This window comes from Pinus tabuliformis, chromosome 3_2, assembly GCF_031772625.1.
Source record: "Pinus tabuliformis cultivar Carrire ecotype Pingquan chromosome 3_2, CPIR1, whole genome shotgun sequence".
In the NCBI taxonomy this organism is placed as follows: domain Eukaryota; kingdom Viridiplantae; phylum Streptophyta; class Pinopsida; order Pinales; family Pinaceae; genus Pinus; species Pinus tabuliformis.
This window is the reverse complement of record NC_142302.1, coordinates 823,503,800-823,515,679: the sequence shown is the minus strand read 5'-3', so window position 1 is coordinate 823,515,679 and position 11,880 is coordinate 823,503,800. Positions and strand designations below refer to the sequence as shown.

At 37.8% G+C, this 11,880-nt stretch overlaps 1 pseudogene across 1 annotated transcript; it reads left to right on the top strand.

Moving 5' to 3' along the window:
- Positions 1 to 975: 975 nt before the first annotated feature.
- Positions 976 to 9,894, top strand: LOC149183202 (cysteine-rich receptor-like protein kinase 2; annotated as a pseudogene). The gene is made up of 8 exons (XR_016256784.1): positions 976 to 1,729; positions 1,785 to 1,946; positions 2,057 to 2,184; positions 2,268 to 2,484; positions 2,592 to 2,661; positions 9,065 to 9,226; positions 9,331 to 9,481; positions 9,582 to 9,894. The product of XR_016256784.1 is annotated as a cysteine-rich receptor-like protein kinase 2 (transcript).
- Positions 9,895 to 11,880: the final 1,986 nt, after the last annotated feature.

The window sequence follows — 11,880 nt, the reverse complement described above, 5'->3', positions numbered from 1 at the left end:
AATTCTACCCTTACCTATCCTCAATTTCTAACCACAAAATTATTTTTTATATAAAACGACGAACATGTAAAGCAAATTAACGTAATCAAATTTTTCCACTTTTGATTCTAGACTTACCTATCCTCAATTTCCAGATCCGCAAATGCTGTCTAAACGAATAAGTCATCAAGTTTGGCCCACTAGATTCCCGTGGACACTGACCGTTGATGTTGACCTCGAACCCTTCTAGAACCATAACACCAACTGGATTCCATACAAAGCACAAAACAGGATATGCTTGAACTCCAATTACCAAGGTGAGAGGAGAGGTTTAAAATATCATGGCACAGTGATTTTTAAAAAAAAAAATTCCATGTGGGTTTTTTAAGTGGAGTTTTTTATAAAATTTAGCAGGAATTTATTGAAATCATAAGTATAATAGGTAATTTCTGTATAATCATAAGTATAATGGACAATTTCTATATAATAGAAGTGGTCTATTTCTGAATCTATATAAATGGTTAAAAAAAAAACTAGTTTAAATAACACAAATCAAAATTTCACTTCAAAATTTTCAACTAAATTTTAACACCGGAAACTCTAAAAAATTATACTAATAAACTATTTATTAAAAATACCATTATGACATAATGAGTTGGAAGAAGTAGAACAGACAAATGATAAGCTTGCAAGACTAAACGCAAGATACATGTAGATGAGGGGCTCCCGTGACCCGTCTCTCTCTCTCTCTCTCCATAATACAGTTTGTACATTTGGTGTGGTTTTGAAATCCAAATATTATGGTATTGTTCATTAAATTATTCTTATGTTTTGCCCCCATTCAAATCTGCCTCGAGAGTAAATTTTATTTCAACGGCATCCAGTCGTCCTCAAGGTTTTTGAGATATAAGCACAACGTTGGGTTCCAAACCCAGAGCATATTGGTTATTGGCTGGACTGATGGTGGAACTTGCTCATTTTCCACTTCTGGTTACTATGGCGGCTATCATGACTGCAGTGAATCTTGCAGCCGGCGATCCCCAGACTACATTGGTGGGAGAAGGGTGCAGCCTACACATGTATGTTAATTCCACAGCTTTTAGATACAATCTCGATTCTATTTTGCAATCCCTATTTTCAAATCTGTCTAAACAATCCCTATTTTCAAATCTCTCTGGCTTCGCTACTTCAATGCAAATTGATTCTGGCAAAACGGATCCTTTCTATGGTCTTGCTGTTTGTCGGAAGTATCTGAACGCCAGCAACTGCTCCCAATGCGTGAAGGAAGCATCGATACAAGCTAATGGACCGTGTGGTCAAGATAATGGTGCTCGCGTTCATTTGGACGGTTGTCTTCTCCGCTATGAGAATAATACCTTTTATAGTCAGGATGTGGACCCTGGGAATTACGCTTATTGTGTCGGCACGAATTCCAGCGATGCACAGACATTCCTTGAAAGAGCCCAAGACTTATCCGCGCAGCTCATAACCAACGCTTCTAAAAATAATGGTTATGCCGTTGGATCCATTGATGGCTCCTTATATGGTCTCGTTCAGTGTTGGCCCTCGCTTACCATTAGTAGTTGTCAAAGATGCATGACTGAAGCTCAAAATAAATTACTTACCTGTCCTCCCCAAAGTGAAGGCCGAGGTCTCGAGGCCGGCTGTTTTATGCGCTACTCAACATACTCGTTTTTCACAGACAAGCAGACTTCCGGTATGAATTTTAGATTTGCTACAACTATTTGGAGTTTGATATTCATATAACATATATGTTGATTGTTTTGCTTTCGTTTTAAACGCAGCATCCCAAAATTTAACACCCTCGTCGGGGAAATCGTCATTGAAAACAGTGTCCATGTTGCTTGGAAGCATTGGTGGAGCAGCTCTGGTTACCGTGATATGCTTCATACTCTTCTGTCGATTCAGTCGACGTATTAAGCAACGAGAGAACTGTGAACGAACAGGTGAATGTATTCTTTCATTCTAGCTGTTTCCCTGCTAAATTGTTCTGAGTTACTTAACTTGGTCGTATTCAATGCCTATGATGAAATTGCTTTACTGACACTCTCCGCAGATGAGAATCTTGCTGCAAGGGGAAACTTCGAGGAATTTATCTTTGATTACGAGCTTTTAAGATATTCGACTACAAATTTTGACAGAAACAACATGCTTGGCAGAGGAGGATTCGGTGAAGTTTACAAGGTATAATATCAAACTTCGACTTAATGGGTTAGTCCAAATATGTCCGTTGTTTTCTGATCAATTATAATGAATTTGCTGAGCAGGGTACTCTCTCGGATGGGAGGGTTGTTGCTGTTAAGAAACTGAACGAAAGGCAGGAGATCAGTTAGGCCGCGGAGGAGTTTCTGACAGAAGTGAGGGTCCTCACTAGTGTCCGTCACCGTCATCTTGTTCGTTTGCTTGGTTGTTGCACGGGAGGGCGCCAACGCTTGCTTGTTTACGAGTATATGTCCAATAATAGTCTAAACAAGCATTTGTTTGGTACGTGTCTCTTACTAATCCTATTGTTTTCAAGGTTCAGTTTCTTAATTCCTGAGATCGTGCCAACTTGTACGAGGCTTTGAGATACTGATATTGGAAGTACGCAGGAGAGATCGAGAGTCATTTGAGCTGGGAAAGCCGTTTAAACATTATAGTGGGAACAGCTAGAGGGCTTGCATATTGTTGGGGATTTTTCTGTCAAAATCCCAAAAACAAACAACCAAACTGAACAGAGCAGAACAATGCTCTGTTTTGAACACACACAGGATCTTAGCACAGGGAAGCTTTAAAATTTCTTTGAGCAGACTAGATTTCACACACACCACAAATTTCTATTCATTAATAAAATAAGTGCTATTACAGACTTCTTCCTCTCTCAGAGGGATTACACAGGAACACTTCAGTTCCAGTTCCAAAAGGATTATTTTGTTTCCCTTTGCAAGTCTTCACACTGCTGTAAAATAAAAATTACATACGCTGCTGCGCGCTCCCCTTTTTACTTCGCACTACTGTGCATTACAATTCCTCTACACTTCTTCGCACTGCTGTGCGTTTCTTTTCAATTACCTCTCTACTTACCAAAAAAAAACATTACACAATATATATAACAACAAAAGGACTTACATACGTTTTCACTTGCCAAGCTGCCGTAAAATAAAAAAACAATAAAATTAAATGATTTTACTCGCTTTTACTTGTGCCCATACTCCCGCTGAAATAAAATTAAAAACTTCACCAAAACTTACAAACCCACAGTAAATTGCATTTACTGTTTTACTGACATTTACTGGCGGTAAGTAAAAACTTTTACTTCACGTAAAATTTCATTTAATGCTGGCCTATACTTCAACCATTGACTTCATTTAAATCGCATCGCAGAAACCCATTTGGTCGGAACACAAAATTGGGGCACACACATATGGTGTGATCGGATCGCATCGCACCATCGCAATGGGAGAAATCAAGTGAACAAAACGGAGGGTGACAAGGTGAGTTTGTGATTTGCGATATGCGATGGATCGCATCGCAAATAAAATAAAGCTGCAGTTGAAATTATATTTCAACACTCCCCTTTAATTTCAACTGCTGGGTTATCAATCATACCCAGACGCTTCCTTAAAGATTCAAAGTTCTTCTGATCCAGTGGCTTGGTCAGAATATCCGCAACCTGTTCCTGAGTGCTGCAATGTTGTAAAACAATTTCTCCGTTGTTCACCAATTCTCTTATGTAGTGAAACCTTGTATCAATGTGTTTCGTTCGCTTGTGAAACACAGAATTCTTGGACAATGCAATAGCTGAGCTATTGTCACAAAAAATCACCGTTGTTGTTGCCTGCTCTTGGCTTAAGCTCCTTAACATTCTTCTCATCCAAACTGCTTGACATGCTGCTGCTGTAGCTGCCACGTACTTTGCTTCTGCTGTAGACAACGCCACAATTGGCTGTTTCTTGGAAGCCCATGAAATTGCTCATGAACCCATGTGAAAGACATAATCGGATGTGCTTTTCCGATCATCCACACTTCCAGCCCAATCGCTATCAGTATATCCAACCAAATTTGAACATTCTGAAGTAGTATATAAAATTCCAAACCTTTTGGTACCTTTGACATACCTTAGAATTCTTTTTGCTGCCTGACAATGTGCTTCCTTTGGCCTCTCCATGAATCTGGAAATCAAACTAACAACATACATTATATCAGGCCTAGTTGCAGTCAAATACATAAGGCTACCAACTATGCCTTATACAAGCTAGGATCAAAATCCTTGCTGCTGTCCTCTTTGCTAAGTTTTAATCCCATTACTGTGGGAGTGTATGCTGCTTTGCATTCTTGCATATTAAATCTGCTCAATACTTCATTTACATATCTTGCTTGAGAGATAAAAATTCCATTTTCATTTTGATCTACTTCTATTCCTAAGAAGTATCTCAGCAAACCCATGTCAGTCATCTCAAATTCCTCTTTCATGACTAATTTGAAGTTTTCAATGAGGTAGTCATCATTACCTGTAAAAATAACATCATCAACATACACGACAACAATTAAAATCTTGCCATCTTTTTCTTTGATGTAGACGGTGGGTTCTCCCTCACATTTGTCAAATTCATTTTCCAGTAGATAAGAATCTATCCTACTGTACCACGCTCTTGGCGCTTGCTTCAGCCCATAAAGAGCTTTCTTCAGTCTGCAAACTTTGTGTTCTTGGCCTTTCTTCTCATAGCCTAGAGGTTGTTCAATGTAAACCTCTTCCTTTAACACTCCATTTAGGAATGCCGACTTCACATCCATTTGGTAGACTTTCCATTTGTTTTGTGCTGCTATGGACAACACTGCTCTCATGGTTTCCATTCTTGCAACCGGAGCGAAAGTCTCTTCATAATCTCTCCCATATTGCTGCTTGTACCCTTTGACAACTAGTCTTGCCTTGTGTCTTTCAATTTTGCCTTCAGCATTGCATTTGGTCTTATAGACCCATTTAACTCCAATGACTTCTTTACCTTTTGGTAGCTCAATCAAATCCCATGTCTTGTTTCTTTCTATGGCATTCATCTCTTCATCCATAGCTTCTATCCATTTCTTATCTTTAATTTCATCTTTGAAATGAATAGGGTCATCAACATGACAATACAAGGCAAATAAGGAATTCATTCCTTCAATATAAATGTCACTTAAGTTTCTGAATTTCTTACCTTTTTCACTTGGTGTGCAAGTGCTTGAAGATGCACTTGAATTTCCTCCTTGTGGTGTCCTTGGAGAAGCACTCTCATTTCTCCTCAAGGGTGTTCCTTGCTGTCCTTGTGTTGGCGCTGCTGTTTGGGGATGTATTTCTACCATTTCCTCATCATCTTCATCATGAGACAAATAGTTTTTAACATTAACTGTTTTCTCTATGCTTCCATCCCAAGCTTCCTCCTCAATAAACTGAACATCTCTGCTCACAAAGAATTTCTTGGTGGATGGGATATACAGCCTGTAAGCTTTGGATTCCTCACTGTATCCGATGAAGATACATTTCTCCCCTTTGCTGTCCAACTTCCTCCTTAGCTGATCAGGAATGTGTGCATAGGCCACACATCCAAAGATTTTCATGTGGGTGACTTCTTGCTTTCTCCCACTCCATGCCTCTTCTGGCACTTTGTTCATCACAGCTTTTGTAGGACACCTATTCAAAATATATACAGCACAGTTTACGGCTTCAGCCCAATAATCATTTGGCAAATGCTTTGCCTTCAACATGCTCCTCGCCATATCCATGATGGTCCTATTCTTCCTTTCAGCAACTCCATTTTGCTGTGGGGTGTACCTTGCTGTAAACTGCTTATGTATTCCATTTTCTCTGCAAAAACATAAAAATTCTTTGGAGATATACTCACCTCCTCTGTCTGTTCTCAAGACTTTAATACGCAGCCCACTTTGATTTTCCACAAGTGCTTTGAAATTTCGAAATTTTTCAAACACTTCACTTTTGTTTTTCAAGAAATAAACCCAAGTCTTTCTTGTAAAATCATCAATGAATCTTAGAAAATATTGGCTACCTGCTAATGATGGAGTTTGCATTGGTCCACATAAATCTGAGTGGACAATTTCTAAGGGTGCCTTTGCCCTTATGCTTTTCCGGGTTGGAAAACTTTCTCTGTGTTGTTTCCCCAATATGCAGCCTCCACAAAGGCTGTCCGGTTTCTCTATCAATGGTAATCCTTTTACCATTCCTTTTCTGCTCAACAAGTTAAGACCTCCAAAGTTGAAATGTCCAAATCTCAAGTGCCACAACCAATTTTCATCTTTTAGTTGGCTTTGGAAAGCCTCTTGGGTAACTGTTGCCATTGCATCTTTGTTTTTCAAATCTGTCCTTATTCTGAGCGGGAACATTCTGTTCCTCATCATCCTCACTTCAGCAATGCATCTTTTGCTAGGTGGAATATCCATGATGGTGCATACATCATTTTCAAAGAAAACATTGTAACCCTTTTGAACAAGTTGTCCAATACTTAAGAGGTTACATCTCATTCCAGGAACATAATAGACATCTGCTATGGTTTTCTTTTCACCTTGCTTTGTAAATATTTTAACTTCTCCTTTACCCATAACAGAAATTTTGCTATCAGTCCCAAGTGTGACTTGTGACTTCACACTTTGATCTAAAGCAGAAAACAAAGCTATGTTTCCTGTCATATGGTTGCTGCAACCGGAGTCTAGAAACCATATATCTTCACTATTTGTTTCAGCCATGTTACAAGCTAACAATACATTATCTTGGCTGACATTTTCTCTAGTAATATTTGCACTAGATCTATTATTCACATCATGCTGCTTCTTTCTACATTCACTGGCATAATGCCCATATTTTTTACAATAATAACATTGGACATTGGGTTTTTCATACCTTTGTCCTTGAGCATGATGTTGTCCACTTTGTTGGCTGTTGCCTTGACCTTGGTTCTGATTTGGATTGCTGCCTCTTCCTTGAGCATTCGTTGGACTGTTCCTTCCGCCTCTGTTTTGGCTTCTGCCTCTTCCTCTCTTGTTTCCTCTGCCTTGACCTCTTCCTCTTCCAAAAGACATCTGGGTCTTGAAGGCTTGCTCTAGAGATGAGTTTTCATTTCTACTCAACCTCTGCTCATGAGTGATCAGTGATGCATGAAGCTCATCAACTGAAAAGTTTGAGAGATCCTTTGTCTCTTCTATGGTGGTGACAATCACATGGAACCTTGAGGGTAGGCACCTCAATAGTTTCTCCACAATCCTCCTTTCTTCAAGTATCTCTCCATGAGATCTTATTTGTGTGACCAGGCCAATTACTTGAGTGAAGAATGAGTCAATATTGTCTGACTCCTTCATGTTCAGATTCTCAAAATCTTTCCTCAGCAACTGTAGCTTTGCTGTCTTCACTTTCTCCATGCCTTGATAGGTTGTTTTAAGAGTTTTCCATGCATCTTTGGATGTCTTAGCTGCTGCTAACCTTGGAAACACGCTTCCATGCACTACCTGATACAAGAAGAAGAGGGCTTTTGAGTCCTTCTTCTTGTGGCTCTTTAACAGATCCTTCTCTCCCTGAGTTAATGCATTAAACTCATTTTCATCTGCTGGTTGTTCAAAACCATCTTCAACTATTTCCCATAAGTCTTGGGAAGCAAACAAGGCTTTCATTGTTATTGCCCAATAGTCATAGTTTTTACCATCAAATAATGGGAGCTGCATACCCATGCTATTGCTGGTGCTGGTGCCAGCCATTCTTGCACTACTTGACTATCTATTAAAAATAACTGAAAAATACCTTGGATTCTTTTGCCTGAGTCTTCACTTTGCCAGAGAAGTTGCTGCAGTAAGAATCCTTCCTTCAGCTTCTTTGAACCCTTCAAAGAGCCTAGACTAGCTCCGATACCACTGTTGGGGATTTTTCTGTCAAAATCCCAAAAACAAACAACCAAACTGAACAGAGCAGAACAATGCTCTGTTTTGAACACACACAGGATCTTAGCACAGGGAACCTTTAAAATTTCTTTGAGCAGACAGAGATTTCACACACACCACAAATTTCTATTCATTAATAAAATAAGTGCTATTACAGACTTCTTCCTCTCTTAGAGGGATTACACAAGAACACTTCAGTTCCAGTTCCAAAAGGATTACTTTGTTTCCCTTTGCAAGTCTTCAGACTGCTGTAAAATAAAAATTACATACGCTGCTGCGCGTTCCCCTTTTTACTTCGCATTGCTGTGCATTACAATTCCTCTACACTTCTTCGCACTGCTGTGCGTTTCTTTTCAATTACCTCTCTACTTACCAAAAAAAACATTACACAATATATATAACAACAAAAGGACTTACATACGTTTTCACTTGCCAAGCTGCCGTAAAATAAAAAACAATAAAATTAAATGATTTTACCAGCTTTTACTTGTGCCCATACTAGCTTTTACTTGTGCCCATACTCCCGCTGAAATAAAATTAAAAACTTCACCAAAACTTACAAGACTTACATACGTTTTCACTTGCCAAGCTGCCGTAAAATAAAAAAACAATAAAATTAAATGATTTTACCAGCTTTTACTTGTGCCCATACTAGCTTTTACTTGTGCCCATACTCCCGCTGAAATAAAATTACAAACTTCACCAAAACTTACAAACCCACAGTAAATAGCATTTACTGTTTTACTGACATTTACTGGCGGTAAGTAAAAACTTTTACTTCACGTAAAATTTCATTTAATGGTGGCCTATACTTCAACTATTGACTTCATTTAAATCGCATTGCAGAAACCTATTTGGTCGGAACACAAAATTGGGGCACACAAATTTCATTTAATGCTGGCCTATACTTCAACCATTGACTTCATTTAAATCGCATCGCAGAAACCTATTTGGTCGGAACACAAAATTGGGGCACACATATGGTGCGATCTGCATCGCACCATCGCAATGGGAGAAATCAGGTGAACAAAATGGAGGGTGACAAGGTGAGTTTGCGAGAAATCAGGGGAACAAAATGGAGGGTGACAAGGTGAGTTTGCGATTTGCGATATGCAATGGATCGCATCGCAAATAAAATAAAGCTGCAGTTGAAATTATATTTCAACACATATCTGCATGAGGATTCTATCGTTCGCATTATACATAGAGATATCAAATGTGCAAACATACTTTTAGATGAGAAATTCAATCCTAAAATAGCAGATTTTGGATTAGCTAGATTCTTCCCAGAAGACGAATCACATGTTTCTACTAGATTCGGAGGAACAATGTAAGTTGTGTAAATCATTTAGTAATTTCTATCAGATGACCTTCTTTATAGGTTGTCAATTCCAGGGACTAATTAGAGATTACCACTAATTTATCATGAATCAGAGGTTACACAGCGCCGGAGTATGCCGTCCACGGACAATTAACAGAAAAAGCAGACATTTATAGTTACGGGATTGTGGTCCTTGAGATCGTGAGTGGGAGAAAGAGCGTGGATAGAAACCTCCCAGAACCTATGCAGATTCTTCTCCAATGGGTGCGTGGTTTTAAGAATTTGTTTATTATTTAATGATGGTTTTAAGTTGAATCTCATTTAAAACTATAGAATTCGAACTATGACCTTGATGTTGATGCAGGTTTGGAATCAATACCAGAATTATGAAGTTTTGGATATTGTTGATCCAACGTTAGAGGGGCAATTCCCAAGAGAGCAGGTCTTGAGGGTCATCACGGTTGCACTTCTTTGCACTCAAGGTTCTTGGGCGCTACGGCCAGCAATGTCACAGGTTGCGTCGATGTTAACCAACAATTTAGAGATTGTTACCCAGCCTATACAATGCCTTGGGTAGCCAACATACGAATTCCTCCACCACCTCCAACTCTGCAAGATCAGCTTCAACTTCCGCACAATCTCATGGATCCGTAAGCGTGTCACTAACTGCTCGCTAACTGACAGGCCATCGTAGAGGCAAACTTTGATTTTTAGTATCTACAATCATCGGTTCAATGAGGCCGTTTTTCCATTATTCAATACATATTCAGTTTTGAAGAAACAGCGTAGAAGTTCCCACTGCAAGTTAGACTGCACAACAAGGTCGATTATATCTATGTATCCGAAGCAATGCGTTTTGTTGTGACATGTTAATGTGAGTTTCTGAGAGTCAATCAACACGTTGTTGTTTTTTATTTATGAGTTGTAATCCTAATCTAGATATGTGAAAGTCACATATTTATATTGTGTAATTTAGTGATCAGTAAAAGATATCACAGTATATGTTTTATGTTGTGTAATCGCTTTTTGCTCTTTATTTTTCTAGGACTACGTTGGCTGAAATTATGCTAGATTCACCTTAAATTAAATGGAGTTTGGCCAATGGAATTGTCTGAATTTATGTAAGTAATCGGTTGTTTAGTTCGGCCACCACTCTGTAAATTTTGTTTTATCTTCTACCTTGTTTATCTAAATCCAATTTCGTTACGGTTCTAAGATGATTCCTGCTGTTTTCTGATTGAAACCTGGCAAAACGTCAAAGTTCGCCTGCATTTTGTCAAATTTGTCCGATCCTTAAATTTCGTCATATGCAAACAGGCATGGCATCGCATCACTTCACTTCACTCAGTCGAATTATCTTCTTAAAAATCGTATTCTAGGTTTCAATTTTATTTTGAAAATCATGGTAATGAGGATTCAAATTTTCCTTCAAAATCATAGAAATTTTGGGTATCTTACAATTATAAATTTAAGTTATAGTGGTTAAAGATCTAAAATTTGAAGAGTCAAAGAATTTTTCAGTCATTATATAAAAGATTCAAACATTCATATTGTAAAATTCAAAATTTTGAATACTGATCATGAAATATTATATAGAAGATTCAAACATTCATATTGTAAGATTCAAAATTTTGAATACTGATCGTGAAATAGTGATAGTGTTGAATTTATTTTTATAATTGAAAAAAAAATTCAAACACTCATACTATCACATTTTAATATTTTAAATTTTAAAAGAAAAAAAAAATTATACCCGCGATTCTGGAACATCACATCAAAATTTTTAAACGCAGGTAGACAACGACTTCTACCTGGACCTGCCTACATGATATCAAAGGCGTTTTTTATTAGGAAATGGAATGATTCCTTAAGTCTGTAGTGGTCAATGTGTGCGCAGAAACGATGCGAATTCCTTTTGGAGAGACATCCGAATTTCCTCCCTGCGAGATTAACACCGTCGGGCAAATAGAGCATGCGTGCATCCCTGGAACATGCATTTAAAAGTTGTAACAATGTACTGAACTGTAATAAAGTCACAGCCAGTCATGTCACAGACAACATTGCGTATTTGTTAAGCAACTGAGGTGGTTCATTCCATTTTATGTAAAAAAAATAAACTTAACATAACATTTAGTGGGTTCTTGCCCAGAAAAGCATTGCTATACCATTCCAGAAAAACCTATGTGACTCAGGAATTCGGTCTTTAGGCTTGAATCAAAAACCGTGGAACAGTCGCCCACATTGCCAGATGGAGCATTGAAGGAACCTGGTGGGGTCGTACCTGCATTTAGTCTATCTCTTATGTGCTTACATTTAGATGTCGGCACGACTGATGCAATAACTTGTATCTCGCTTGGACCGCTCAAAATGTTCAAATACCCTTTCCACCCAAACGAAATTCTAGTTTTAGATTACTTTATAGCAACATGTGCATAGATGTGTGTTTTTTTGGGAGTGATATTAATTAAAATTGAAATATTAATATTATAAAATTGTTATTTTTAATTTGGATTTGGTTTAATATTTTTAAATAGTTTTAATGTAATTGTATGGTTGGATATTTAGTTTTATTAGATTTAAATTAAATATTTTTTTAAACTAAAAAAATCATAAATATATAAATGTTTAAAATAAAATTTATTAAAATGATATGTGTTGGAATA